We start from the raw sequence: 6,432 nt of genomic DNA, 5'->3' as shown, positions 1-6,432 counted from the left end.
GAGAGTGCTGGTGCGTACTGGCTTGATACACGAGACGTGAAAGGCGCGGTGGATTCTCCGAAGGGTCTGGGGCAACTGTAAACGGACAGCAGAGGGATTAATAATCTTAGACACCGGAACTGGGCCAACGAACCTGGGAGTCAACTTTCTGGAGGCAGTCTGGAGGGAGCAAGTCCCTGGACGACAACCAGACCCTTTGTCCTATCCGGTATCGGGGAGCAGCGGAGCGGTGGCGGTCTGCTTGTTTCTTTTGATGGGCTGAGGATTGCAGGAGTTGGGCACGGGCTCGTTGCCAGGTCCAGTGACATCTGCGGACGAAAGCCTGGGCAGAGGGCACAAGTGTCTCCTCCTCTTGCAAGGGGAACAATGGGGGTTGATACCCAAAACAAACTTGAAACGGGGAGAGCCCGGTAGAAGAAACAGGTAGAGAATTGTGTGCATACTCCACCCATGGAAAAACTTGACTCCAGGAGGATGGGTTCTGGCTGACCATGCAGCGGAGTGCGGTCTCTAGGTGCTGATTGGCCCTCTCAGTCTGACCATTGGTCTGCGGATGAAAGCCTGATGACAGTTGAACCGACGCACCTATGAGGGTACAGAAGGCTTTCCAAAAATGAGAGGTAAATTGAGGTCTCCTGTCGAAGACCACAGAGGTAGGCAGGCCATGTGTCCTGAAAACATGTTGCACAAGTAGTTGAGCGGTTTCCTTAGCTGTGGGAAGCTTAGGTGTGAAATGTAATGAAAAGACTTAGAAAAACGTTCTACAACAGTAAGATTTAAGATTTACTTTTATTGATCCCCGCAAGGGGAAATTTCTGTTTTTACACTCTGTAAGTCATGCAATACACAGAAAGGCTGAAATATACACACACATGCACTGGTGGAGGAATGTCAGGGTGACGGGGCTGCCCACGGCGGGTGTTCCTGGACTGGTGGTGGTGGGGGGGGGGGGTTTGGTGCCTTGCTCAGGGGCACCTCGGCGGTGCTCAGGAGGTGATCTGGCACCTCTACCAGCTACCAGACCAACTTCCATGTTTGGTCCGCACTGGGACTTGGACCGGCGACCCTCCGGTTCCCAACCCAGGTCCTTACAGACTGAGCTACTGCCGCCCCCTACTGTGTAAGGACTACTGTGTTACCCTCAGAGCACGGGAGACCGGTGATGAAGTCCAGGGCTATGGGTGACCAGGGTCGGCGAGGAATGGGCAGTGGGTGTAGCAGTCCAGCTTGAGGACGGTTAGATGGCTTCCCCTGGGCACAGTTAGGACAGGCAGCCACATACTCCAACACGTCCTTTTGCATGTGGGGCCACCAAAACCTCTGGCGGAGACTACCCAAGGTGCGTTGGACCCCCGGGTGGCAGGCGAGTTTGGACGCATGAGCCCACTGGAGAACCTGAGAGCGAACAGACACAGGAACAAAAAGAGTCCCCCTAGGTTCATTAACTGGGGACGGATGCTGACGGAGGGCCTCCAGAACCTTTTGCTCGAATGAAAACCGGGCAGTAGCGACGAGACACTGGCTGGGCAGGATAGTGTCCGATTTGGAGGGTTCCCCCTCCTTGACGAACCGGCATCAGGCTTAACATTTCTGGAACCTGGACGGTAGGAGAGGGTGAAGTTGAAACATGAGAAGAAAAGTGCCCACCTAGCCTGCCTGGAGTTCAGACGCTTCGCTGTCTTAATATACTCCAGGTTCATGTGGTCCGTCCAAACCAAGAATGGTTTCTCCGCCCCCTCAAACCAGTGTCTCCACTCCTCCAATTCCATCTTGACCGCCAACAGCTCCCGATTGCCGATGTCATAGTTTCTCTGTGTGGAAGACAGACGGTGAGAGAAGAAAGCACAGGGGTGCAGCTTATTATCATTGGGGGAGCGCTGAGACAGGACGGCCCCCACTCCCACATCACCACACCTCAACCACAAATTGGAGCTGAGGATCAGGTGTGATGAGGATGGGAGCAGAAGTGAAGGCTTTCTTAAGCTTACTGAAAGCCTCCTCTGCAGCAGCCGACCAGGAAAAGGTAACCTTGGGAGAGGTAAGAGCAGTTAGTGGAGCAGCAACAGAAATATAACTGCGTATGAACCTCCTATAGAAGTTAAGAAATCCCAGGAATCTTTGGAGCTCCTTCCGGGTGGTGGGTTGGGGCCACTCCAGTACCGCCTCGACCTTGGAAGAGTCCATCTCCAACCTCCCAGCAGAAACTACAAACCCCAAGAAAGACACAGTGTCCTGGTGAAAATCTTACTTCTCAGCTTTCACGTACAGCTGATTCTCCAGTAGGCGTTGCAGGACCCGCCTCACATGCAGCACGGCACCCTCCAGTCGCTGATCTCTCCACTGTAGAGTAGCGGTTAGCAGAGAACGTTTAACGGAAGATTCAGAGAAGGGGAGGACGCTCACCAGTAACTCCCTTTCTACTGGCTGGGCACAGTAAAGGCAGGAACCTGTGGCAATGCGTCATCACCGTTCCACTGGAGACAACCGGGTCCGGTCAACCTGCATGGGCTTGGGAACCAAGGGGCTTGGAGCTGGCTCTGCTGCTGGTGACCTGCAGGGAGATAACTGAGGGCGCCTAGCTAGCCTCTCAAAACCAAAAATCAGGATAACCAGGCGGAAGTACAGAAGCATCAGGCAAAAACTCAAAACAGGAAAACAGGCAAAGGTCAAAAATTCAAAAGGCAGTATACATACAATCAGGCAGGAACAAAGCAGGCAGCAGCACAAACTACGATCTGGCAACAACAAAGGCAAACTGACTTGTTTAAGTACTGAGAGGTAAATGAGGAAACAAGCAACAGGTGTGTGGCAGAATGAGCAGGCTGGCCACTGATTGGCTGAGAGACAATACAGGGAAGGTGCCAATGGGTGGAGACAGTGTACTCGAGGGAAAAGCTGGCAGGTGCTGACTGGAGAATGAGCAGAGGGGTGTGTGCAGGAGGAGCAGCAGGAGGGAGGGGTTTATGAGGAGCAGGAAGCTCCAGCAGAGTCCATGACAGTTACTCTGTGTTTCTGTGTGTGTTACTTTGTGTGTGTTACTGTGTGTGTTACTCTGTGTGTTACTGTGTGTTACTCTGTTACTGTGTGTGCGTTACTGTGTGTATTACTCTGTGTGTTACTGTGTGTGTTACTTTGTGTGTTATTGTGTGTTACTGTGTGTTACTGTGTGTGTTACTGTGTGTTACCGTGTGTTAATCTGTGCGTGTTACTGTGTGTGTGTTACTGCGTGTTACTCCGTGTGTGTTACTGTGTGTGTTAGTGTGTTACTGTGTTAGTGTTACTGTGTGTGTTACTCTGTGTGTGTTATTGTGTGTTACTGTGTGTTACCGTGTGTGTTACTCTGTGTGTTACTGTGTGTTACTCTGTGCGTGTTACTGTGTGTGTTACTCCGTGTGTGTTACTGCGTGTTACTCCGTGTGTGTTACTGTGGTTGTTAGTGTGTTACTGTGTGTGTTACTGTGTGTGTTACCGTGTGTTACTCTGTGCGTGTTACTGTGTGTGTTACTGTGTGTTACTCTGTGCATGTTACTGTGTGTGTTACTTTGTTAGTGTTACTGTGTGTGTTACTGTGTGTTACCGTGTGTTACTCTGTGTGTGTTACTGTGTTACTCTGTGTGTGTTACTGTGTGTGTTACTGTGTGTGTTACTGTGTGTGTTACTGTGTGTGTTATTCTGTGTGTTGCAGTATTTGTCAGGAGTCTTAAAAACCGTCACAGCTCCAGCTCTCAGCCTGTCGTTAGGTTGACTGAAAGTTAAAGCTGGTGAGACAGCATTTCCAGCATGGAGACCACCATCGATGGTTCTCCAGCGCCCCCTGCAGGAAGAGACGGGGGACATCACTCAGACTTCAAACATTCATATTTAAATTTTTGTTTTTCTCACCAGGGTTAAACACAACATGGACAAAAATCATACTAAGAATTATTGCTAACAATAGCATGCTAAGCTAACTAGCTTCTGTTATTAATTATGAGAAATTCACAAAATAAACAGGACGATCCAATTTTATCAACATTATGATATATATCTCTAATAGATCATATCTGCCTATCTATTACTGTGACAACTCGTCTACTAGCACCCCCCCACTCCCGAGCTGTCAATCATCTGATGTCATGGTGAACACCCGAAGCTGTTTAATCATTTAAAGCTGCAGTGTTTGTTTCTATCTACTGACACAGATTGTGTGTTTGAGGTGAGCTCATCCTCGTGTTGATAATAAACCTGATGAATACACTTTATATACTGTATTTATATAAAGTCAAACACTGTCAAACATGTTACATTTAAACATTAGAAATATGAATAAATATGAGAGTTTATGTTTGTCTTTGTGAATCGTATCATTATGTCGAAGGTTCGATGTGCTGACTCGGCTGCTTGATTTCTGCTGATGAAGTACAAAAACAACGATTCTGACACTCAGGACAACTGCAGACGAATGAAATAAACAGATTGTGATGCTGTAATTAGCTGAATGAATCATAACACACACACACAACACACACACATACACGCACACACACACACGCACTCACACACACACGCACGCATGCACACACACACAGACGCACACACAAACGCACACACACACACAAAGGAGAACTGAAACCATTAAAACATAAAAATATTTATGTGAATTTGTGATGATGTCATCACTTGTCTTTGTTTATGCTGCCGTTATTATAAAAAAACACAATCATCAATATTAAATACAAACTTAAAATGCTTTAAACGGTGAGATGTCTCATGTGAACTCATTAAAATGTGTTTGAAATGTAAGCGGTGTCTGAGGTGTACATGAGTCTGGCAGTTAAATGTTGGACTTCACAGAAACAGAAACAAGAGGAGGAGGAGGAGGAGGAGGAGGAGGAGTGAAAAAGGTCTGTGATGATTTGGAAAACTCCCCACGGTTTATTTTCTGCTGAGAAATCCCCAACAGGCGATGACTCAGATCATCAGAGCATCAGACCGACAGAGACCCGACCTCCAACCTCTGCTGGACTGCAGACTCTCCTCAACGACAAACCACCTCCTCTGCTCCTCTGGTCCTCTTCCTGCTCCTCCTCTGGTTCTCCTCCTCCTCTGGTCCTCCTCCTGCTCCTCTGGTTCTCCTGCTCCTCCTCCTCTGGTTCTCCTTCTGCTCCTCTGGTTCTCCTCCTCCTCCTCCTCTGGTTCTCCTGCTCCTCCTCCTCTGGTTCTCCTACTGCTCCTCTAGTTCTCCTTCTGCTCCTCTGGTTCTCCTGCTCCTCCTCCTCTGGTCCTCCTCCTGCTCCTCTGGTTCTCCTGCTCCTCCTCCTCTGGTTCTCCTACTGCTCCTCTGGTTCTCCTTCTGCTCCTCTGGTTCTCCTACTGCTCCTCTAGTTCTCCTACTGCTCCTCTAGTTCTCCTGCTCCTCCTCCTCTGGTTCTCCTGCTCCTCTGGTTCTCCTCCTGCTCCTCTGGTTCTCCTCCTGCTCCACTGGTTCTCCTCCTGTCCCTCCTCCTCTGGTTCTCCTCCAGCTCCACTGGTTCTCCTCCTGCCCCTCCTCCTCTGGTTCTCATCCTGCTCCTTTGGTTCTCCTACTCCACCACTGGTTCTCCTGCTCCTCCTCCTCTGGTTCTACTCCTGCTCCACTCGTTCTCCTGCTCCTCCTCCTCTGGTTCTCCTCCTCCTCTGGTTCTCCTGCTCCTCCTCCACTGGTTCTCCTGCTCCTCCTCCTCTGGTTCTCCTGCTCCTCTGGTTCTCCTGCTCCTCCTCCTCTGGTTCTCCTCCTGCTCCACTGGTTCTCCTCCTGCCCCTCCTCCTCTGGTTCTCTTCCAGCTCCACTGGTTCTCCTCCTGCCCCTCCTCCTTTGGTTCTCCTCCTGCTCCTTATGGTTCTCCTACTCCACCACTGGTTCTCCTGCTCCTCCTCCTCTGGTTCTACTCCTGCTCCACTCGTTGTCCTGCTCCTCCACTGGTTCTCCTGCTCCTCCTCCTCTGGTTCTACTCCTGCTCCACTCGTTGTCCTGCTCCTCCACTGGTTCTCCCACTCCTCCTCCTCTGGTTCTCCCGCTCCTCCTCCACTGGTTCTCCTGTTCCTGCTCCTCCTCTAGTTTTCCTGCTCCTCCTCCACTGGTTCCCCTCCTGCTCCTCTGGTTCTCCTGCTCCTCCTCCTCTGGTTCCCCTGCTCCTCCTCCACTGGTTCTCATGCTCCTCTGGTTCTCCTGCTCATCCTCCTCTGGTTCCCCTGCTCCTCCTCCACTGGTTCTCCTGCTCATCCTCCTCTGGTTCTCCTGCTCATCCTCCTCTGGTTCCCCTGCTCCTCCTCCACTGGTTCTCCTCCTCCACTGGTTCTCCTCCTGCTCCTCTGGTTCTCTTGCTCCTCCTCCTCTGGTTCTCCTGCTCCTCCTCCTCTGGTTCTACTCCTCTTCTTCCTCTCTCCACTCGTTCTAAACCACCTCAGGGGTGT

General features: G+C 50.5%; 1 long non-coding RNA gene across 1 annotated transcript; it reads right to left on the bottom strand.

Moving 5' to 3' along the window:
* Positions 1-888: 888 nt before the first annotated feature.
* LOC132987201 (uncharacterized) lies at positions 889-2,765 on the bottom strand. The gene is made up of 3 exons (XR_009675589.1): positions 2,695-2,765; positions 1,283-2,586; positions 889-975 (listed from the first exon to the last, which is right to left on the bottom strand). It is a non-coding gene; the product is annotated as an uncharacterized LOC132987201 (long non-coding RNA).
* Positions 2,766-6,432: the final 3,667 nt, after the last annotated feature.

Source organism: Labrus mixtus, chromosome 13 (assembly GCF_963584025.1).
Source record: "Labrus mixtus chromosome 13, fLabMix1.1, whole genome shotgun sequence".
Taxonomy (NCBI): Eukaryota; Metazoa; Chordata; class Actinopteri; order Labriformes; family Labridae; genus Labrus; species Labrus mixtus.
The sequence above is the reverse complement of the archived record's forward strand: the minus strand, read 5'-3'. Positions and strand labels throughout refer to the sequence as shown.